At 35.7% G+C, this 25,686-nt stretch overlaps 1 non-coding gene across 1 annotated transcript; it reads right to left on the minus strand.

Annotated features, from left to right (window-relative positions):
- Positions 1-5,275: 5,275 nt before the first annotated feature.
- LOC148569331 (small nucleolar RNA R71) lies at positions 5,276-5,379 on the minus strand. The gene has a single exon (XR_015882170.1). It is a non-coding gene; the product is annotated as a small nucleolar RNA R71 (small nucleolar RNA).
- Between the last annotated feature and the right edge of the window lie 20,307 nt (positions 5,380-25,686).

Below are 25,686 nucleotides of genomic sequence, written 5' to 3' on the forward strand. Positions count from 1 at the left end.
TAATTACAATTCAAATTAAAAAAATTAGGATCAAAATCTTTTAAAATAAAGATGTTGATAAAGTAAGACCTGTGAGAGTTAATCACTCTTAAATTAATAGAGTTATTTGCGAAAAAAATTCTCCAAAAAATCTGCTAAAATTTTCACTCAAGAGATAAATTTGGTTTAACAAAATACAAAAAAATTAAAATTTACAAATATATTGATTTAAACTAACATGGTGAGGATATAAAGATCATAAAGAGAGGTGATACTAAATCTCTACTAGCGTCTAATACAGAAAACATCGTACAATGACTCTTTTCTTGTTCACCAGAGATTGAAACAAATAGTTTTAAAATGGATGGAAAAGATATTGATGAAGGTGCTTCCAATTTCGAAGATTGCTGGTATCAGAAAAATAGAGAGACTGATATCAGAAAGATGAAGGGACTGATAAGGAAGACAAACCATTTGAACCATGTCATGCTATTCCTATATCAAAGGAGGAGTTTGATTAATAGTGCAAGTTATGGAAAGCAGCTCTGATAGTTAAAGTTCTTAGCAAAAGAGTAAGTTTGGGATTCATGGAGCAATGCCTCAACCGAAATTAGGTCAAAAAAGATAAGATCAATGTTATTGACATAGATCGTGACTATTTTTTTGTTCATTTTTCATATGAGGAGGATTACAACCATGCACTACTTAACAGACCATGGATGATAGCGGGGCATTATCTTATAGTGTAGAGATGGAGATCCTTTTTTCTTGAATTTGAGAAGGAAGTCAAGAAGATTACTGTATGGATTTGTATTCCAAACTTGCCTATAGAATTATCCAACTATCATTTATTATAACAGGTGGCATCAGCGATTGGTAGCATATTAAAAATTGATTGTGCCACCTCTATCTACTCAAGAGGCGGATTTGCAAGGATATGTATGGAGATTGACTTATCTAAAAAGTTGATTTCCAGAATTTTAGTATTTGGAAGCACTTTCAATATTGAGTATGAATACCTTCATCTCATATGTTTTAACTATGGCAAGTATGATCATAGAGTAGAACTATCAACAAAAATCTAGTGGATAATCCAACAATATCGAAAACAATAGAAGAGTTTGACGGTGACAACCCCAGCCAGAATCCCATTCTCAATGAGAAAAATATAAAAAATATTGATACACACAATTAAAGAATGTGTTTCGCTATAACTAAGACTCCCTAGAATTTGGGCCTTGAATGATGGTCAAACATTATAATAGGAGGAAGCAGGAAAGATATGTTCCAGATAGAAAGAGCATAGTTATGACAGCTGATTCTCCCAAATTGAATGAAGAAATAAATGAACAACCAGACAAGATTTTGGGTAGAGGTTCAAGATTTAATGTGTTATATGAGGAAAGTCTTGATACTACGTGCAACAATGACAAACCTAAAGGTTCACAAAAGAGAGTAGCCATGTATAATAGGCCTAAAGCTAAGTAAAATAATCCGCATGAAGAAGTGGTCATGCAAATTGGATTGAAGGCAAAGCAAGCTCAAGCAAATCTGGGACATGTTTCCATTTAAAAGAGAACAAAAGATGGAAAGAACCCCAAGAAAATAAAAAAATAGCGATGCCCAAAATTGGGCCTATTTTATCTGCCAAAAGTTTCAAGCTCAAACAGAAATAAATAGAGAAAATTGTTGAGAAAAACCCAATCTCCTTGAAAGGAACCTCTGCGAATGTTTCTAAGCTAGTATCGCGAATTAGAAACCCAAATAGTAGCCTTTTCTAAAGTAAGAATTAAGCATCTACCCATGGTGAAATCTAATCATTCTCCTCTTTATCTTTCTCTCACTTTTGCCTCTTCTCCAAATAGAGGATAAATGCCTTTCAGGTTTGTTGCTGCTTGGATATCTCATCCATATTTTAAAAATCTTCTTAATAGGAGCTAGAATACGGAGGACTCTTGAATTAATTGCATTGCAGACTTTTAAAAAGTGTTAAAATAGTAGAATCACAATATTTTTAGCAATATTTAGCAAACGTAAAGCAAAATTCTTAGAAGGCTTCACGAGATAGATGCAAATCTTAATATAAATAGCAACCGCTTTCTTGAGAAATTACAGGTTGATTTGTGAAAGGAATATGAAAAAATTCTTTCATAGGAGGAGGTGCTCTGGTTCCAAAAGTCTATATGCAAATGGCTTGAATTTGGTAATCGTAATACTAAATACTTCTATGGCACTACTATGACAAGAAGGAAAAGGAATAAGATTGAGGCTCTCTAAGACGACAATGACAACTAGATCTCAGATCAATAAGGTCTTGAGATGATAGCTACAAATTTTTATTTCAAGTTTTATACAGATAATCTTTCGGATATCCCTTATACCTTAATCATGCTTTTCCTATATTTAGTCAATCTGGTATTGATTCTTTAAGTATTAATGTGTCTCATGTTAAAATCAGGAACTCTATTTTTAGTATGGGAGGCTTCAAGGCACCAGGGAGAGATGACATCCAAACTATTTCTTACTAGACTAATTGAGAAATTCTGGGTCCTGATATGTGAAATTTGGTAACAAATTTGAAGCAAATGAGGCCTATTAGTCTTTATAATGCTTCTTATAAAGTCATTACAAGAATGCGGGTAGAAGGGTAAAGAATTTAATGGAGAGGCATAGCTAAGACAATATCATTATTACTCAATAAGTGATCCACTCTATGAGAGCAAAAAAGGATTAAAAAATAATGGATGGCTATTAAGATAGATTTGAAAAAGGCCTATGATAGATTAAAGTAGGGCTTTATTAAGAATACTCTCATGGATATTGGTGTCCCTTCTCACATGATAGATTTGATCTGTACTTGCATTTTAACTGCTTTGATGAGGGACTTGTGGAATGGGAATACCCTAGAAGAATTTATCCCATTTAGAGGAATCCGTCAAGGTGATCATTTATCTCTCTATATTTTTGTCTTACGCATGGAGTGTTTATCTCAACTCATCAGTGCTGCAGTTGATTATGGATAATGGAGACCTATTCACATTAGTAAGGATGGACCGAGCCTTTTTCATCTTTGCTTTGCAGATGATTTTATTCTTTTTTGCTGAAGCAATGATAAATCACTATTTTATGGTTTATCTTGTGTTCAATTGAGTGGTTTCATCAAGTCTTTGTCCACTTATTCATATGATTTGCATGATTTTACAACTCCTTCCTAGTTTTATTCTACGGTTGAAAACTTGCTTCCTAGTAATCTTTAATTTGTGTATTTTAATTCTCCTTTATACCATTCGATACCATGATCTGTGTGTTAAGTGTTTCAGGCTTTATAGGGCAGGAATGGCTTAGAGAATGGAGAGGAAGCTTGCAAAAATGGAAGGAACACAAGAAACTAAGAAGATAACTAGCGAGCATCGACGCGCACGCATGGCTCACGCGAGCGCGCGATATGGAGAATTTTGCAGCGGCGCGTGCACGTGCCTGACGCGTACGCGTGGATTGGAGTTTGCACAAAGACGCGTGCACGTGGATGACGCGTACGTGTGACATGCGCGATCTGCAGAAATAACAGAAAATGCTGGGGGCGATTTCGGGCCGAGTTTTGACCCAGTTTCCTGCCCAGAAACACAAACTAGAGCCAGGAAACATGCAGAGACTCAACACACATTCTCATTAGCATAGTTTTTAGTTTTAGATCTGAATCTAGAGAGAAAAACTACTCTTCCTCTAGGTTTTTCTTTACATTCATAGATTTCTAGTTTATGCTTTGCTTTTGGATATTGAGAGAGTCATCACCTCCGTTGAAGTTACTATTCTAGTTTGTTTTCTTATTCCCTTATTATTCCATATTCTTAATTCTTGTTTAGAGTTACAATTGGATTGTTTTTAGAATTTATTAATGCAAAGGATACTCTTATTTTTAATTAATTTGTAGTTATTGTCTATCATATCTTTCTTTTATTCCCTTTTTAATTCTATGCAAGTGATTTCCATGTTGATGGAGTAGACTCCCAACTTGACATGGGGGTTGATTAAGAGGAGACACTTGAGTTGGAATGCTCAAGTGATTAGTTAAATTGGAAGTTGTTGGCTAATTCTCTATTTACTAACGCTAGACCTTCCCAAGGGACAGGACAAGGATTTGCGAATAAGAGCTAGCTCAATCACTTGACTTTCCTTTATTTAGTAAGGGTTAACTAAGTGAAAACAACAACCTCTTTATACTACACTTGAGAGAATTCCAACAAGAATAGAACTTCCAATTAATCATTCCCCCAGTCAAGGCTTTTTATTTTGAATATATAAATCTCTTCTAATTTTCCTTGCACTAAATTACAATTATTTATTTTTCTGTCATTCAACTCTAAAAAATTTCTCGAAAAATTTCTGATTAATAAATTAGCACCCTTTTGGCAACTTGTTGGGAGACGACCTGGGACTCATACTCCCAGTATTTTTATTCTAATTTTGTGACAACCTTTCTAAATTGATGAGCGAATTTCAGCTGGTTAAGAACTATACTCGCAATGCTGTTCTGATATTATAATTTCTTAATTGGCTGACTCCCGTACCTCCATCAATTTTTGGCGCCGTTCTCGTGGTGATGCAATTGTGTGCTAAATTATTAGTTGGTGTAATTATTTTTATTTTATTTATTTGCGTATTTTATTTTAATTTATTACCATGAGCTATATGTTTCTCTCATTGAATGACGCGTTCACTGCCTGATCTGAGTTTAGCCGCATTTGATCCTGAAATTGAAAGAACTATTTCACGTATTAGGTGAGCTCGGCATCGGTTAGCATCTAAGGGTGGTGAAGTGATTGTTATCGATTCACCAGTCCCATCTGAGGGCAAATCTGAACCGCTATCTGAAGAGGAAACAAGCTCCTTTACTACTGATTCAGTTGATTCATGTGCAGATAATATGGCAGCACCTAGGAGGATTATTCTCCAGGAAGCTGGAGCTCCAGATTTTACACTGCAACCGTATCAAGTGCGTCATCCAAATCTGGCTGTAGATTTTGAACTGAAGACTGCACTAATCAACTTGATGCCCAAGTTTCATGGCTTACCTGCTCAGGAGCCCATCAAGCACCTCAGGGATTTCCAGACAGCCTGTTCTACTGTTAGGCGTCATGGTGCAAATGAAACTTCTATTCTGCTAACCGCCTTCCCATTTTCTCTTGATAGAAAGGCAAGGGAGTGGTACTACTCCCAACCTGAAGCAACTGTTACCAACTGGGATACGCTCAAGAGAGAATTCTTGGAAAAATACTTTCCAGCTGAAGTTACAAATAGATTGAGAAAAGAGATCTCCTGCATTATTCAAGGTGAATCAGAGACTCTCTATGAGTACTGGGAGCGCTTTAAGAACCTTCTGGACGCATGCCCCCATCACATGATTGACAAGCTGGTGTTGATCAGCTACTTCACTCAAGGCATGAAGCCTCGGGATAAGACTACATTGGATGGTGCTAGTAATGGTTCTCTGAAAAAGTACAAGACCGCAGATGAAGCATGGCAACTGATCAGTGACCTAGCTGAGTCCACTCGAAATCACAGGCACAGGAACAGCCACTCAAAGGCTATTGCAGAGGATTCCTCTAGCAGTGAGACTACTGCCGTCACACAAGCTATATATGAAATGACCAACCTACTGAAGCAGATGCAATTGAATCAACAACAAACTCAGCCTCTCTCACCACAACAAAGCCAACAGTTGGTCCCCCAAAGAGTATGCGAAATTTGTGCTGATTATAGTCACTACACTGATGAGTGCCCGCAGCTCCAACAAGAAGACAACACCGTGGCAGCTACTCATAACTTCTATGACTGCCTGAATCAAGGGTACAATCAACAGGCGATAACTACAACCAAGGTAGGAACTATAACCAAGGGTGGCAGGACAACTCCAACCAGGGCTGGAGAGATAATTCCAACAATGACTGAAGGGACAACTATAACAGAGAAGGCAGAGACAACAATGGAAATCAGAGGTGGAATAACAACAACAGACAGCAGAATTAGAACCAACCTTACAGAGCACCTCACCTAAGGCAGTCCCAAGGACCCCAGCACAACCAACAACAGGTCCCTCAGATCACTTATCCTCCTTCCTCATCGAATGACGAGATGCTTCGTTCTCTTGCACAAGGATAATAAGACACGCAGACTACACTGAACTCTACTTTAAATGGTCTGAATGCCACTTTACAAGCTCTCGTCTCCCGGATAGATTCATTACCTACTCCCACCAAACAGCCTTCAAGCTCTAGTGAAATTCCTTCTCAACCCTTACCTAACCCCAAAGGTGGCATTAATGCCATCACTTTGAGGTCCGGAACTACACTGTCAGAGAGGAACCAAGAGGAGCCAAGCTCACAAGAACATGCCCCAGTTGAAGACTTGGTTGAAGTGGAAGATGCTGAAGAGGAAGAGGAAGTACAAGACAAGGTTGAAGAAGAAGTAGCTCAGCCAAAGAATGGAGCACCAGAGGATGCAGAAGCTGCAAGTGGCGCCATTCCTATCCCATTTCCACACCTTGCAAGGAAGTCCAGGAAGCACATGGAACTTGATCCCAAAATGGTAGAAATCTTCAAAAAGGTTGAGGTAAATGTTCCCCTTTTTGATGTCATTCAACAAGTACCTAAATATGCAAAGTTTCTGAAAGATTTATGCATACATAAAGATAAAATTAATGAATTAGAAACTATTTCTTTAGGTAGTTCTATATCTGCTTTAATGGAAAGTATACCTGAAAAATGTAGTGATCCAGGTCCATGCATGGTTAATTGTACCATTGGGGTGTAATATTTTCTGACTGCATGTGTGATTTAGGAGCGTGTGTTAGTATAATGCCATTGTCTATATATGATGCTTTGAGGCTCCCTCCCTTAAAAAGGTCGGCAGCTCGTTTTGTGTTAGCAGATAAAAGCATTATTACAGTGGTTGGAATTGCTGAAGACATGCTGATAAGCATTAAGGGGCTCACATTTCTCATTGACTTCTATATCTTGGAAATGCCCCCTAATGACTCAGGAAGACCATCATCAATCCTGCTAGGAAGACCATTCCTGAAGACTTCAAAGTTCAAGCTAGATGCCTTCTCAGGAACTTACTCCTTTGAGATAGATGGCAGAGCAGTGAGTTTCAATTTGAATGAAGCTATGAAGCACCCTCCGGAAGATCATTCCATCTTCCAGTGCGACATTATTGATGAAACTGTAGTTGCAGTTCACCAAGAAGAAGTAGAAGAGAAGTACATGGAGCAAGGTCCAAGTGTGGGGACACCCTCTGAACACAATGAGAATACTTTGCCATTATCACTAGTTCCAGATAATCCAGAGCATGGCCATGAGCAAAAATTGGAATTAAAACCCCTTTCTTCCCACCTCAAGTATGCTTACCTTGAGGATAATCAGAAGTTCCCAGTTATCATTGCAAGGGAACTCACTTCCCAACAGGAGGAGCAGTTGCTCAGTGTGCTGAGAAAATACAAGAAAGCAATTGGGTGGAGTTTGGCGGATATAGTAGGCATCAGCCTTCAAGTTTGTGAGCACAGAATATTCTTAGAAGAGGGAGCAAGGCCTATCCGCCAACCCCAAAGAAGATTGAATCCCACCATCTTAGAAGTTGTCAAGAAAGAACTGATCAGGCTACTTGAAGCAGATATCATTTACCACATCTCAGACAGCGAATGGGTCAGTCCAGTACAAGTGGTGCCCAAAAAGTCTGGAGTAACAACAGTAAAGAATGAGCATGGAGAGCTCCTAACAACTAGAGTACAAAATTCATGGAGAGTTTGCATTGATTACAGGCGTCTCAACCAAGCCACTCGCAAGGATCATTACCCCTTGCCATTTATTGATCAGGTGCTTGATCGCCTGTCAGGTAAATCCCATTACTGCATTTTAGATGGTTATATAGGCTACTTTCAAATTCATATAGCTCCTGAAGATCAGGAAAAGACTACTTTTACATGTCCCTTTGGAATGTATGCATGCAAAAGGATGCCTTTCGGCTTATGTAATGCACCGGCTACTTTCCAAAGATGCATGATGAGCATCTTCTCCGATCTTATTGAGAACTGTATGGAAATTTTCATGGATGATTTTAGCATTTATGGTGATTTATTTAGCCTTTGCTTGGATAGTTTGGCTAGAGTATTAGACAGGTGTGTTAGTTCAAACATTGTATTGAATTTTGAAAAATGTCACTTTTTGGTAAAACAAGGTATTGTACTAGGACATGTTGTGTCTAATACTGGTATTTCTGTAGATCCAACAAAGGTAGATGTCATTTCTAGTTTACCTTACCCCTCTTCCGTGAGGGAAGTCCGTTCGTTCCTTGGCCATGCAGGTTTCTACAGGAGATTCATTAAGGACTTCAGTAAGGTAGCATTGCCTTTATCCAGACTGCTGCAGAAAGATATTGAGTTCGAGTCCAGTGAGGATTGCATGCAAGCATTTGATAAGCTGAAAATCGCCATGACTCAAGCTCCGATTGTGAGAGGACCAGAATGGAGCCAGCCTTTTGAGATTATGTGTGATGCCTCCAACCATGCAGTAGGAGCGGTGCTGGCTCAGCGCGAAGGTAAGGACCCTTTTGTAATTGCTTATGCTTCTAAGACCTTAGACGCTGCTCAGTCTAATTACACCACCACTGAAAAAGAGCTTTTGGCTATTGTTTTTGCTTTGGATAAATTCTGAGCCTATTTACTTGGTACTAAGGTGGTAGTGTACTCAGACCATGCAGCTCTAAAGTATTTATTAGCTAAAAAAGAGTCTAAACCAAGGCTAATACATTGGATACTGTTGTTGCAAGAATTTGATTTAGAAATTAAGGATAGGAGTGGTAACCAGAATTTAGTGGCAGACCACTTGAGTGGCCTTGAGCACATTGAGGATGACTCCACTCTTATCAATGATGCTTTTCCATTTGATAGCTTGCATGCAGTATCTGAAGTAGTTCCTTGGTATGCACCTGTAGCTAATTATCTAGTTAGCCATACTTTCCCTCCTAGTTTTACTAAGCATCAAAGAGACAAGCTGAAAAGCGAGTCCAAATATTATATATGGGATGATCCATATTTATGGAGGTGTGGTGCTGACCAGGTAATTAGAAGGTGTGTGCCCCAATCAGAATTTCAGTCCATTTTAGAGGCCTGCCACTCTTCTGAGAGTGGAGGACATTTTGGCCCTCAAAGAACAGCTAGAAAAATTTTAGACTGTGGATTCTGGTGGCCTACTCTTTTTAAAGATGTTGCTGCTTTTTGTACATCTTGTTCCCCATGCCAAAGGTTTGGTAATATATCCAAGAGGGATGAGATGCCCCAACAGATTATGCTATTTTGTGAAATTTTTTATGTTTGTGGTATTGACTTCATGGGTCTATTTCCAAACTCTGGTGGTTACCTTTATATACTGTTAGCTGTAGATTATGTCTCTAAATGGGTGGAAGCAATTCCTACCCGCACTGATGATACTAACACTGTTGTTTCCTTTGTTAGAAACCATATTTTTTGTCACTTCGGATCACCACGAGCAATCGTGAGTGATCAAGGTACTCACTTCTGTAACAGGAGACTAGCAGGACTACTGAAAAAGCATGGGATAGTTCACAAAGTAGCAACAGCTTATCATCCCCAGACCAATGGGCAAGCAGAGGTATCTAATAGAGAAATAAAGTGCATTTTGAAGAAGATAGTAAAGCCTCATAGGAAAGACTGGAGCACCAGACTTGTCGATGCGCTCTGGGTGTATCGGACAGCGTACAAGACACCCATTGGGATGAGCTCCTTCCGCTTAGTATACGGAAAGGCTTGCCACCTTCCAGTAGAGGTGGAACACAAGGCTTTCTGGGCTGTGAGGGAGTGCAACATGGGATTTGAGGAAGCTGGCGCTGAAAGGAAGCTGTAACTAGCAGAATTAGAGAACCTTTGCCTAGAAGCATATGACAACTCTAGGCGATACAAAGAGAAGATAAAGGCTGTGCATGACAAGCACATAAAAAGGAGAGAGTTTAGACCAGGGGAGTTGGTTCTTCTTTATAACTCCAGACTGAGGCTCATGCCAGGCAAGCTGAGATCAAGATGGGAAGGTCCCTACAGAGTAGAAAAGGCAGAGTCATACGGAGTCTTTCACCTGCGTCATCCTTCTAGCTCCAAATTCATCAAGGTCAATGGACATCGCCTAAAGCTTTATCATGGTGAGAAGATGAAGGAACACAAAGAGCTAGAGGTCTTCCTCTTGGAGGACCCACCAACAGAAGCAGAATGAGCCTGAAGACCGTCCAACTTAAGGACGTAAAAGCAAAGTGCTAGGTGGGAGACAACCCACCATGGTATGATCGCTCTGTTTCAGTCTTAGTTTTATTTTATTTTATTCTACTTTATTTTTCTTAGTGACTCTTCCCATAATCTCTACATATAGTCTGCGTTTGCATTTGCATTCTGCATATAAAAAAAAGCACACGACGCGCAAGCGTCGATGACGTGTACGCGTCATAGTGCATGCAAAACAAAGAAGAATGAAACAGAGAGTTACGCGGAAGCATGGCTGGAGGCGTGCCTTAGGCACAAACACACCCACGCGTACGCGTCTCTGACGCGTACGCGTCGCTTGCAAAATCAGCCCTCCACACGTGCGCGTCACCCACGCGCATGCGTGACCCTACAAATCGGCGTAAATGGATGTATGGCCAGAGAGTTATGATGGTGTGGGGTTGGAATTGTGCTGGAAGCACAAACCCCATCACGCGTATGCGTCCCTGACGCGTACGCGTCATTTTTTCAATTCAGGCCATTCACGCGTACGTGTCATTTTTCCAATTTAGGCCATTCACGCGTGCACGTCCCTGAAGCGCACGCGTCGCCCTAAATTTTGGCAATGTGCGTATTGAAACAGAGAGTTGTGCATGCGCGATGCTACTCTCGCGCCAATAGAACAATTCAGGTCACACGTACGCGTTCCCCACGCGTACGTGTCACTTGAAAATAGCGCAACCCACGCGAACGCATGATACACGCGTTCGCGTCACAAGCGACGCACAGCTAATCTACCTCAGCGCCTGATTTCAAATCTCCCACCCCCAATCCTAATTATCTTTCTATTATCATTCTTTCTTCTTTCTTCTCCCTTCCTTCTTCTTTATTCTTTCTTACTTTCTACTACTTTCTCTCTCCTTCCTCCTCTTCTTCATCAAGGTTCTTTTTTCTTCCCCTTTCACTTTTTCTTTATTACTTTAATTTATATTCCCTTTTTCTTTTTCTTTTTAATTTCATTATCTATGTTTTCTTTTTCTTTCTTTTTTTTTTTACATCCTTTTAGTTGGTGTTAGAAATTAAATTGGGTGATTATTTTGTTCTGTATTTTGCTTGTGGATATATTGAGGGTTAATTGACAATTAATATTAAATTTTTGGGTTGTTTGCATGTTCAAATTTAATACTTTCAATAACATATTTACCATGCATACTAAGTATTTGTGAAAAAGCCCATATGGCATTGTGCATTTTTAAATATTCTATCCTTCTACTCTAATGCCTGTTTTTTACAAAACCCCTTAAATATTTTATTAATTGAATTTAATTGTCAATACAAACGTGACTGTTAGTTTGTTACGAGTGATAATACATTTATACTATTGATGCTTGACCTATGCTACTCATGCCTTTGCCAGCATGCCAATAAACATCTTGCATCTAATTTCCATAATATGCGCTTGCTATATTTCCAGTAATGAACTGATCACATGTAGTCGCGACCATGTGTTAACAACATCCTTCTTTACCTTGGCATTGATTATCACTTGTACCATCCTCTTCCTTGCTCTAACCCTTAGCTTTACATGTTACTTACCTTTTCCCTTTTCAGGATGGCCACCAAGAAGGGTAAAGAGAAAGCTACTCCCAAACAACCGGCAAGAAAAGGAACAAAAAGAGCACTAGCTGCGGAACCATCCTCAACAGCAGTCAAACCGACAACAAAGAGGGTCAAGAGGATCATCAAGGTCAATGACATAGAGAAAGCCTTTCCAGCAAAGGACATCGCGCGGTTCACTAACCGCTACTGTGAGCAGATGTTTCCAATTCTGGCTGAGCGAAACTATAACAGTGAGCATCTCCTCATCCTCCCGACCCACATTGTTGATTTTGTAGAACTCCGAATTGAATGTAGACAATGGGGATTCTTACGGAGACAACCACGGCAGGTTAATCTCTCATGGGTAGTTGAATTCTACTCCAATTTTTACATGCCAACCCTACAGTCTGTCTATGTCCGTCAGAAGCAAGTCCCCATAACTAAAGAGGTCATTCAGCGAGCTTTAGATCTTTCCCCTGCTCCAGAAGGATTGGACGCATTCCAAGAAGCCTCATTCAAGCGCCAGACATACCAATTTGACTGGGACACCGTCCTCAGAGTTATAGCACAACCTAGCAGAAATTGGATCTATGGATACCATCGATCCTGACCTAAGGGCATATTGGCTTCAGCACTCACCTTGGAGGCTCGAGTATGGGCACAGATTATGTCCCACTACGTCTTTCCGAGCACTCACGAGTCCTCCTTCACTACAGATATGGCTGTTCTCCTCTGGTGTATCTTTACAAACCAGCCTCTCAATTTACTAAGATACCTTCAGCATGCCATGGGACACATACAAATCACGGGCAACTTACCCTTTCCAGCCTTGGTTTCAAACCTAGTCTTAGCAGCCGGAGTCTCCTACAGAGCTGGGACACCAAGGCCATGATTGCACGGGATGATCAGTACATCCCTAACGGGAAGTACATCAGACCAACAGCAACCACTACCAGCAGGACTGCAGAACCGGCCGAAGATATTCCTTCTCCTTCCACATCGCAAGCACATTCAACAAATCAACTGCTCCATCAGATACTTGAGAGGTTGGACCGGCTTGATCAGCAAGCAAAGCAAAGAGAGCGCCGTAACAAGCGCAGATTTACATACCTCAAGGAGTTTATTGTTGGCAACCACCCACCTGAAGAAGACCCAGACACTCCGGACTCCACTTCATCTACTAGCACAGGGAGCCATGACAATCCCGACTGTGGAGATGCTGCTACCAGCCCCCTTTTGTTCCTGACTGATGGCACCGAGGACGGTGCCAAGCTTTAAGTGTGGGGAGGCCAGTCAGTACCTGACTTCCGGAGGTATTTACTCTTTCTTAACACCAATAAGTTATTTTTCTTTTGTTAGGATAGGATAGATTGCATAGTAATAAGTGTTTGCATGAATGTTCTATTTGGTTGAAAAATAATAAGTTTTTTTTAAGACCCTATTTTTGAAAAATTTCACTAATTTAAATAAAAATTTTTGTGTTAAAACTTGTTTGAAGATTGTAAATTGAAACATGGTTTTTAAGTTAAGAACACACAACCTGTGAGATTTGAGCTTAATTACATGGTTACATTATTTAACCATAATATTTTATTCTTGTGTGTTTGCTCCCCTATGATTGCAGTCTTTGCTTTGTTCCATCCTATATGTCCAATGTTTAGTGTATTTATATGCATGCATATGATTGAGACCATTATTTGATTATTAGCTCACTTATCCCAAATAGCCTACCCTCTCAATTACCTTTGTTAGCCACTTTGAGCCTTTTAATCCCCATTTGTTCTATATTTTACCAAATCACTAGCCTTAAGCGAAAAAACAAGTAATTACCCCAAATTGAATCTTTGGTTAGCTTAAGATAAAGATTGTGTGTCAATTAAGTGTGGGAAAACTGTGAGAACATAGGTTAATAGGGAATGTCTTATGTTTCTGTTTCATTTAAATATTGGGAATTTGGGTACCTACTCATGTGAGACCAGAAAAATAAAAAAATTCATGTGCATTGATATATTATGTTTATTTTGATCTTGAAAAAAAAATCAATTAAATAAACAAATAAATGAATAAGGGGACAAAATTATCCCAATGTTAAGTTAATAAAAGATCAATGCATATGTGATACAAATTAAAAGAAAAGTTGATGCATGAGTATGAGATGAAAAAGTGGGAACTTTGGGTAGCTAGGCATGAATTTAAAAGTATATAGAGTGTGTGTATAGGTGAGAGCTTAGGTTAGTCAATGATTCAATTTATAGCTCACTTAGCCATATATATACCCTCACCTTTACCTTAGCCCCATTACAGCCTTGAAAAGACCTCATGATATTTGCATTGGTACATTAAATACTTGTTGATTGGTTAGGTGAAGAACAAAGTTTAGAAAGCATGACTAGAGAAGAATAGAGTGGATTACCCTATACACTTGAGTGATTAGAGTACATATACACCATCAGTGAGGGTTCAATGCTTAATTCTATGTTTTCTGCTTTCATGAGCTGTCTTCTTACAAGTTTACTGGTCTTTACTGTATGATTTGAATTAGTGGAATTTGATTTATGTTTGTCTTGGAGAACTTATTTACTTTTAACCAAGTAGGCAGAATCATCTAAGCATATAGTTGCATTCATAGGTTGCATCTCATGAGTCTTACTTTCCCTTATTTAGTCTTTTGATCTCCTTGAGCTAAGCATGAGGACATGCTAATGTTTAAGTGTGGGGAGGTTGATAAACCACTATTTTATGGTTTATCTTGTGTTCAATTGAGTGGTTTCATCAAGTCTTTGCCCACTTATTCATAAGATTTGCATGATTTTACAACTTCTTCCTAGTTTTGTTCTACAGTTGAAAACTTGCTTCCTAGTAATCTTTAATTTGTGTATTTTAATTCTCCTTTATACCATTCGATACCGTGATATGTGTGTTAAGTGTTTCAGACTTTATAAGGTAGGAATAGCTTAGAGAATGGAGAGGAAACTTACAAAAATGGAAGGAACACAAGAAACTAAGGAGATAACCGGCGAGCATCGACGCGCACGCATGGCTCACGTGAGCACGCAATATGGAGAATTTTGCAGCGACGCGTGCGTGTGCCTGACGCGTACGCGTGGATTGGAGTTTGCACAAAGACGCGTGCGCATGGATGACGCGTACGCGTGACACGCCAATACGACCAGCGATGCGTACGCATGACTGACGCGTACGCGTGACATGCGCGATCTGCAGAAATAACAGAAAACGCTGGGAGCAATTTCGGGTCGAATTTTGACCCAGTTTCCGGCCCAGAAACACAGACTAGAGCCAGAAAACGTGCAGAGACTCAACACACATTCTCATTAGCATAGTTTTTAGTTTTAGATTTGAATCTAGAGAGAAAAACTACTCTTCCTCTAGGTTTTTCTTTACATTCATAGATTTCTAGTTTATGCTTTGCTTTTGGATATTGAGAGAGTCATCACCTCCGTTAAAGTTACTATTCTAGTTTGTTTTCTTATTCCCTTATTATTCCATATTCTTAATTCTTGTTTAGAGTTACAATTGGATTGTTTTTAGAATTTATTAATACAAAGAATTACTCTTATTTTTAATTAATTTGTAGTTATTGTCTATCATGTCTTCCTTTTATTCCCTTTTTAATTCTATGCAAGTGATTTCCATGTTGATGGAGTAGATTCCCAACTTGACATGGGGGTTGATTAAAAGGAGACACTTGAGTTGGAATGCTCAAGTGATTAGTTAAATTGGAAGTTGTTGGCTAATTCTCTATTTACTAATGCTAGACCTTCCCAATGGAGAGGACTAGGATTTGCGAATAAGAGCTAGCTCAATCACTTGACTTTCCTTTATTTAGTAAGGGTTAACTAAATGAAAACAACAACCTCTTTATACTACACTTGAGAAAATTCCAACAAGGATAGAACTTCCAATTAATCATTCCCCCAGTCAAGGCTTTTTATTTTGAATATATAAATATCTTCTAAGTTTCATTGCACTAAATTACAATTATTTATTTTTCTGTCATTCAACTCTCAAAAATTTTTCGAAAAACTCCTGATTAATAAATTAGCACCCTTTTGGCAACTCGTTGGGAGATGACCTGTGACTCATACTCCCAGTATTTTTATTCTAATTTTGTGACAACTTTTCTAAATTGATGAGCGGATTTCAGCTCGTTAAGAACTATATTCGCAACGCTGTTCTTATATTATAATTTTTTAATTGGCCGACTCTCGTACCTCCATTAAGCAACATTAGAACAAGTTGAGGTTATCAGTAGAGTTTTAGAAGTTTTTTGTAACAACTTAGGCCAAAAAATCAGTAATGAGAAAATTAGAATCTTTTTCTCAGATAATGTGAAAAATACAGTTAGAAAAGAAATCAGCGAGGCTCTACAATTCTTAAGGACTAATGATCTCAAAAAATAATTTGGCGTGCCTCTCTTACACTCTAGAATCAATAAGGATACATACAAAGAGGTTATTGATAAGTTGAATAGAAGACTCAATAATTGGAAGGTCTTGTGTCTATCCTTTGTTGGGAGAACAATTCTGATAAAATTTGTCTTTTCTTCTATCCTACTTATACTATACAAACTGCTATTTTACCTGTTGCTATTTGTGATATGATTCATCGTAAATACAAGAATTTTTTCTAGAAAAAAATACAACAAACAAAGAAGATTCATTTGCTTAATCAGAACATTGTCTCGAAACTGAAAGCTACACGAGATCTAAGGATCATACATGAAAATAAACTCAACCATGCTTTCATGATGAAGATAGGATGGGACTTGATGAAAAAAAGGAATAACATGTGGGTGAGGGTTCTGAAGTCAAAATACAAATATGAGACAAACATTATTCCTAACATTAATGGAAGAAAGAAGGACTCTAATATTTAGAAGGGAGTCTGCTCGGCCTGGAACGATGTGGAGAAGAGTATGATATGGCATATATGAAATGATGAATAGATTAAGTTTTGGGAGCACTTTAGGTACCAAAATTTTGAAGATTGGAAAATCTTACCTCCCAAACCCTGAGCTCTTATGACTCATCTTTAGTTCTGAATAATTTTCTTTCTGTTTCAGGTGATTGAGATGTGAGGAAATTGAAGGAGTCAGGAGTGGCTATTGGATCAGTTAGTTAACATAGTCAACAGCTTGTCAACCCCGTCTCCTTGGAATAGCCCAGACAACATTGCATGGAGTCTATCCTTGGGTTGGACTTTCAACTTGAAAACTGCCTACCAATCACTCATGGACGCACGCATGCCTCAGGATCAACTTTTCAAACTTGCTTGGAGCTGGAAAATCCCGGAGAAAATCAGATTATTCATTTGCTAACTGCACAAGAAGCCCTTCTTACCTACGCGGAAAGGAAAAGAAGACATTTAGTAGATTCCTCTCAATGCCTGAGATGTAATTTAAGCGACAAAATTTCCTTTCATACACTTCACGACTATCCTTTTGCTAGGATAATCTGGCAAGGTTTGCACAATCGAATCCACATTGGAGATTTCTTCATTTTGAATAATCAAGATTGACTCATTACTAATCTCTCTAGGAGGGATGAATGGTGTGTCTTTTTGGTATCACTATAGCATCTCTCTGATTTTTCTAGAATAAGTTTATTTTTGAAGGAATCATCACCAATCCATCGGCTGTTATTGCTTCCGTTAAGACCCGATCATATGAAATTCTGCACACCTTTAAGGTGAAGACTTGTCCTTGCAGTTGGGGTTTAAGGGGTAATTATCTTGTTAAATGGAACCCTCCACTCGAAAATTTCATAAAGTTGAATGTGGACGGATCCTTCTATTCCAACAATAATAATACAGCATGTGGCGAAATGTTTCGTGATCACTATAGTAGGTTCATTCAGGTTTTTTTCTACAATATAAAAAGTTGCTCTTTCCTCCCTGCATAATTGTGGGAAATTATAAGAGGCATTCAAATAACTACTGCAAATAATCTTAGAAATGTCATTGTGAAGTCTGATTTTCAGGTTGCTATCAAGATGGTTAGAGAAAGATGTGTGTCATTTCACTCGTGTCCTCCTCTTTTAGAAGTCATCAGAATTCTAGTGATTCATATTCATAATCTAAGTTGGACGCTTACTCTTAGAGAAGCCAATATAGTTACGGATCTTCTTGCTAAAAAAGAACAAGAGATGTCTTATGGATTGCATATATTCGATGCTGCAACTCTTGATATCAAACATGCACTGTCTTCTAATTTTACCCTAAGAGATTGAGGGGGCTACTTAGTTTTTTGTTTGTTTGATTGATTTTCTTTTTTTTTTTTGGTCCTTGACCCTCTCTTACATAAAAAAAAATCATCTCTAAATTAAGATAGTGGGACACATATTTTATAAAAATTACAAAATCAATGATGATTAGTTATTTATTTTATCACTTTACCTACTTTTTTATTTTAGAAGATCTAAATTAAAAAAAAAATCTCAAAATATTATAATATTTTTTATGTGGATAAAAACAAAAGAAATTAAAAATTATTTCTATATTTATATGTTAAGAACTTAAGATTCTATGTAAATTGATTTTTGGATTTAGTTTTTAATTTTAGTTTCAAGAATATTTGATTTTTTGAAAGATCAATTTTTTTTTTCACCTGTGAGTGTTATATGACTAATTCATAAATAAAATGTTTTTTAAAAAGTATGTTATTAAATTGAAAGTGATATTATAAGAAATGAAATCACCATATTCTCTTTCATACTATTATTAACAATTTGTCACAGTAAGTTTTCTCTTTATATATACATATGTTTTTGTAATTTTTAAATTTTGAATCAAGATATTTTATTAAAAAACAAAGTTTTTATTATTATTATTATTATTATTATTATTATTATTATTATTATTATTATTATTGAATCATAGCTGACCTCATTTTGGACTTGACAATTTGTTTTATTAAATAGACAACATTTAGACTTTATGTAAAACCTATTAACTAAATAGAATAAAGTATCGTTTTTGTCTTTAACGTTTGGGTAAATTTCAAAGTTATTCCTAATGTTTCATGTAAATCCCACTAAAATTAATAAATAATTCGTCAATAAATCAAATTTTAATTAGAAAAATTAAAAATGAAAATCTAATATTAAAATAGGGTAGAGCTCTTCAGAACAAGAATTTTGACACTAATTTCAAAAATTTTGTCCCAAAATTGGGTTGAATAGGCCGAACCGGTTGAACCAGGCCTAACCACTTAAATGGATAGAAGCCATCTCCTTCCCCATTCAGCAAAGAAACACGCTGAACAACCTTGGGGGAGAGGAGAGCTTCCTAACCCTCGCCTCCACTTTAAACCACCATAACTCCTTTGTTCGAGTTCCGATCGCCGCACCGTTTGCGATCACGCGTCCAGCGCGTCGGGCTCTACGTTTTTATCGGATCAATTTCACGGATAAGCCACAATCCCACCTCAAATTCTCTATCCCCTTTTGAATTTTGAAATTTGAACCTTTATAATGAGATTTTGTCGAATTTGGTATTCTAGGTTCGATTTTGCTTGTGGAGCTTATCGGGCTTGAGTTGTTTTGTTTGTGGGTGCGGTAAGAATCATTAAACTTAAACAACTCTTGATTTTATTATGTGAATTCTGAATTTTGAAGTATATATGTGTAATATGTGTGAACTAGGTATATATATATATGTATTGAAATTGAATTATGGACATTTGGAGGCTTGATAGAGGATTGGTGCTAAGATTTTGGTGATTTTTGAAACTTGTGAGGCTGTGTGTGTGGCTTAAGTGGCTGCCTTGGACCAAACGTGGAAATCGGCCAAGGTATGGTTTAGGTTTCATGTATTTAATATATAATGTTCTGTAAAAACTTAGGCTAGATGACCATAGGATAAGTTGGAATGCAGATGTATATTTAATGCTTAGTATCTTGTTGATGAACATGTTTGGTTTGGTGCTTGTTGGATAATTGATGATATGATAAATTATTGTGGTTTGATGCTTGTTGGTTGGTTGGTGATGATTGATGGATTGTTGTTGAATGATTTGAGGATATAAGGAAATAAATTTAAAAGTTGTGACTTATAGTTTTGAATGATAGACTTTGGAAAAATGTATGAGTTTTATTGTTGGTATGAGGCATAATTGTTATGGTGGTTGTTGTGCTAAAGAAGAAGGACATATTGTGTTGAAAAGTGCAGGTTTGGTGATTAATGGCATAGGATTTGTTTTGGTTGAAAATGAGGTTTTGAAAGTTTACAGTTGTTTTTGGCCGAACTTTGGCGAACTATAACTTGGCTTTTGGACCCTCAATTTGTTTCTAACTTGTTTTAAATGAACATTGGATTCGTAAAGTTTAAGCCATTCGAAGAACGAAAGAAAAATGATTTGAAACGATCAAGTTATGCACGTCGAAAGTTTTGGTGTGAAATATGTATTATGCAGGTGACTACTTCATGGTTATACAGCTTTCTGAGTGATCTGATGTTTTTTTTTTTTAAAAAAAAATGTACGTCCACGCGTACGCGTGGCCCATGCGTACGCGTGGCATGGAATTTTAAACTGTGCATGCCCGAGAAGCCCCATGCGTACGCGTAATGGACCAGCATGCATGACTACGTGTACGCATGGTAAGGGAATGCGCGCACGAGTTGCCTTTTTATACTCCCACGTGTACGCGTGGCCCTATTTTTTGCAAAACCAGATTTTGAATTTTTAAACCGAATTCTAAACTTTTAAACCTCTATTTTCATCCTTTTAGTTTCAAATCATAGTATGATGTCTAGTATTAGGATGGAGATAGAAAATTGGGATAACTTGGCGGTGAAGTAAAATAGGAAATTGATGAATCAAGTAAGAAAATGGGTGTTTTTGGAGTATGGATGATATTATTATGGCATGTATGATATGCTTTTGCAAGTTTATAATGGTTATGAATATTATTGTGGCATTATATACTCATTTGATCTGAGATACAAGTTTTTTTGGTTAAAGTACCATGGCTTGCCACCATGTGTTCCGGGTCGGTACTCGATACTCTGTTGACCCTACGTCGTAAGGGTGACCGGACATGTATAAATTTCCGGGAATGGATACCCCCTATTGAGTGAGATATAAATGAATGAATGATTGTATAAATGATGAATGAATGAGAAATCTATGCATAGACTCATGGGGATGCACGACGAGGGACAGTCTAAGATTTTCGAACTTGTCGGGTTGGCTAGATAAGCGAATGATGAGCCTCATCAGCCATAGGACAAGCATACATCACGTGCATTTTGTTTGTTTTGTCTGCTATGCATTACTTGGGATTGCCTAACTAAATATATATCATGCTAACTGTTATATTTGCTACTTGCACTATCTGTTTCCTACTTGTGCGTGAAATTGTTTGGTTGTTTGTCCCTACTGAATCAATGGTGATGGAGGTGCGGAGGAAGAGTGGATCGGTTTGGTGTAATGTTAGGTTTAAAATAAGTAAGGTTAGAATTTTTAGGGTCACCTACCCCTTTTATGGCTTCTGCTTAGGGTTTTAAGTTTTATAACTATATGTTGGCGTTCTAGGATTGCCTCTGGCATTCCAAAAACCTTGTATATTATATGCGTGGCACCTTTACCATGCTGAGAACCTCCGGTTCTCACCCCATATTATATTGTTGTTTTCAATGCAGGTCGAGAGGCTCCTCGCTAGGCGTCTGGATTCCCACAGCAGAATAGTCCCTGGGTTCTTTTGGTTATCAGTTTATGTATATAAGTACTTAGCTTTCTCTCCAAAAAACTTGATTATTTTGTCCCTCATGGAGGTTATAGGAGAGTTAGGGCCTTATTTCTGTGTTTTGGGTGTTTTGGGATACTTGTATATGTATGTAAATATTCTTCGGCCAGCCTTGGCTTTACAGGCTGAGTCAGGAGCTAGTTATGCTGTATTCTTACCTCTCTGTTCACTTTTTCGCTTATTCATATCTATAACCTTTAGGTTTCTTAGCACGCAAGTAATTCCGTTCTCTGAGTGTTGCGCTTTTTATTTTACGATTTTGTTTTACCCGTTTTTCAAGGCTCCTAGTATGTTATATTTTTCCACTATTATACGTATGTATTTTCTGATTAGAGGTCCGTAATACCACACTACCTCCGTTCTACGACTTAAGCGTAAAGCTCTGAGTAGTAGGGTGTTACATTTCAATCGTCCTATTTAAGTCCCTAAGACCCCAACATTTCAAAATTGGCTCAATGTTATCCTGCTGTTAGGAATCCGTTAACAGAATTGACGGCGAGACAAAATTGAGACGATTTTAAAACGTTAGGGACTTAAATAGAACAAAAATATTGGGGACAAAAACGATACATAGAAATAAATTTTAATTTTATCCTTTAATAATATCATTTTTTTACTGTATATAATATTCAATTATTTTTTAATCACATCTAAATAAATTATACTTAATCACACTACTTTCATTCTAAATAATTTTTTTATATATTTTTATATTAACTTATTATAACTTTAAAGAGTAAAATTATAAAAAAATAAATTTTTTTAGAATGAAAGTAATGTGATTAAGTGTAATTTACTTAGATATGATTAAAAAATAATTGAATACTATATATAGTCAAAAATTGATATTATTGAAGGATAAAACTAAAATTTATTTCTATGTATCGTTTTTGTCCCCAACGTTTTCGTCCTATTTAAGTCCCTAACATTTCAAAATCGTCTCAATTTTGTCCCGCTATCAATTTTGTTAACGCATTCCTAACGGCAGAAGAACATGAAGTCAATTTTAAAATATTAGAAACTTAAATAAGACGACTGAAACGTTAGGAACAACTTTAGGATTTACTCCAAACATTAACGATACTTTCAACTAAATAAGTAAGCTCATAAAATATCCATAAATTTTGCGGGGTTATTAGCCGATATATATATATATATATAAAATAACAAAAAAATATTAATAAAAAATTATTAAATTTATTATTTTTTATTTTATTTAATACACTTTATTTAATGTATCATACAATAAATAAATATTAAATAAAATAAATTTAAATTATTTAAACTAATTATTTTTTATCTCTTTAACATTACTATTTTTTTATTTTTTTGTGTTCGTCCATTTATATATTTCAAAAGACCCAAACTTGGTACTAGATAGTGGTTTATATAGTGGGACAAATTTAATATAGTGGTTTAATATATAGGGGCAAATTTAATAACACAATATGAGTAAATAATTTTTATTAATATATACTCGTCAGACAAGTTTTAAATTTTAATGGGGCATTTACTCTCACAACTTATTACATGTACAAACTATATATAATCGATTCAACTATATTAAAGGGTAAATCACTAAAATAAGTTAAGGAGATCAAAAAATTACACGAATAAACCAAATTAAAAATTTTTTTATGAATCAATCAGTTCATAATTCTATATAGTTCGAATCAGCCTAATTCGAACTTTATTTACATGTAATTCGAATCATACCGATTCGAATTACTTACACAGCGTACACACCCACTAATTCGAATCAGGTAATTCGAATTACACACAGACACATGCACATAGTAATTCGAATTGAGCAGATTCGAATTACTCAATTTAAAAAATTTTATTAAAAAAAATTATTAAAAAATTAATAATTTAAAAATTAAAAATATATATTTTATTTATGCATTAAAAAAAAGCTAACAAAATATTTAATTACGAGACTTCTTTAAAATATTAATGAGCTATCAATTCGAATTTCATACAATACAATACTCTGTTGTCTATTTTTAATAGCTCATGAATATTTTTTAATAAATTTTTTTAATAAATTTATTTCAATTATACTACAAAAAATATTTTATTCTATGCAAAATAATTTTAAAAAAATGGCTTAAAAAATATTAGGAGTACTATAAAAATTTGTAATGTTCTAATGACTTAGGTAAATACATGCATGTACTCAAATTTTAAATAAAATACTCTACATAGTCAATAATAATTTAGAAATTAAAGAAAATATTTTATTCCATACAAAACAATTAAAAAATATATTTTATTTCATACAAAATAATTAAAAAATATACGTTATTCCATACAAAATAATTTTAAAAAATGGCTTAAAAGATGTATTGTATAGAAAAATATTAAATAAATTTAAATAAATTTATTAAAAAATATTCATGAGTTATCAAGAATGAGCAGAATAGTATTGTATAGAATTCGAATTGCTCACCATATAATTCGAGTCAGAGTGATTCGAACTTTTTCATGCGTAATTTGAATCATGTAATATCTCACCATATAATTGAAATAAATTTATTAAAATAATTTATTAAAAAATATTCATGAGCTATTAAAAATGGGCAATAGAGTATTATATGGGATTCGAATTGATAGCCCATTAATATTTTAAAGAAGTCTCGTAATTAAATATTTTGTTAACTTTTTCTAATGTATGAAATAAAATATACATTTTTTAATTTTTAAAATTGAGTAATTCGAATCTATCCAATTCGAATTACTATGTGCACATGTCTGTGTGTAATTCGAATCACCCTGATTCGAATTAGTGGGTGTGTGCGTGTGTAGGTAATTCGAATCAGTATGATTCAAATTACATGCTGATAAAGTTTGAATTAGGCTGATTTAAACTATATAAAAATGTGAACTGGTTGATTCATGAAAAAATTTTTGATTTGGCTTATTCGTATAATTTTTTGATACCCTTTGTTTAAATAAGTGATTTGTCCTATATTAAATATATACTAAACTTAATTATTAATATAAATTTAAAATACACATAAAAATAAATTAATTACATATAAATTTTTGTAATAGATTATATGTGAATTAAAATAACAAATTTCCATGCATAAAGAAAACACTAATATCACTTTCAATTTTTATCTATTCTTTATCTCTCCAAAAAATCATTTATTAAATCAAATATCCTTGGTATAATTGGTAAAGAACAGATTCAATTAACTCTTACAAATGTTCAAATTAAGAGTATGGAGACACCACTGAGGCACTGACCATGACCATTAATAACTTATTTCTAGATTATAAAAATAAAAATCTTATCTAATTCCTTTTTATCTAATAAAGAATTCGTATCATGATTATACTATTTCTCCCAGTAAAAATTATTTTTATTTATAAAACCTGAACTTAAAATCTATTGAAGAAAAATCATATATATATGAGCTAATATTTGTTGGTTACGAGGGTATAGTAAGACTTAATTTGTTAGGATTATATATATAATATTTTATATTTTGAGTAATCACATGGATATAGAATATAATATTATTTGAAAGTTATAGTATACTCCCTCCTTCTCAAATAGATTATTTCTTTCAATTTTTCTAGTTTTATCGAAATATCAATATATCTAAATAAAAATGTATTAAATATACATTAGAATTCACATGATTGTTACAAACCAACACATCATGGAAAAAAAATGCATGAATGTAAAGATGGCCAGCCAAGTCATCTTCCAATACCCCCAATGAAAGAGGAGAAGGCACTTCTTGTTAGATCACATTTTGTTGCTGAGTTAGCCTTAGCTTTTAGCCTTTTACACAACAAATTAAATGCTTGATGATGATATCATTAATTAAGCTTTAATTTGGCGCCTTATATATATACGATAATTAAACATTTCACATTGATGATATCTTTACTTGTTAATGTTTTCTTGTTCAATAAAAATGGATACATTCTATATTCAACGGTTAGAAAATCACTATTTTTATCCCTTCCTTAGCAGTTTCTAATATTAACTTATATTTATAGATGTCAAACATGATAACATTAAGTTTACCTTGTTTATCAACCACTCTCAAGATATTTTTTGTT

The sequence above is a fragment of the Arachis ipaensis genome, chromosome B4 (assembly GCF_059453495.1).
Source record: "Arachis ipaensis isolate K30076 ecotype BB chromosome B4, ASM5945349v1, whole genome shotgun sequence".
Classification (NCBI taxonomy): domain Eukaryota; kingdom Viridiplantae; phylum Streptophyta; class Magnoliopsida; order Fabales; family Fabaceae; genus Arachis; species Arachis ipaensis.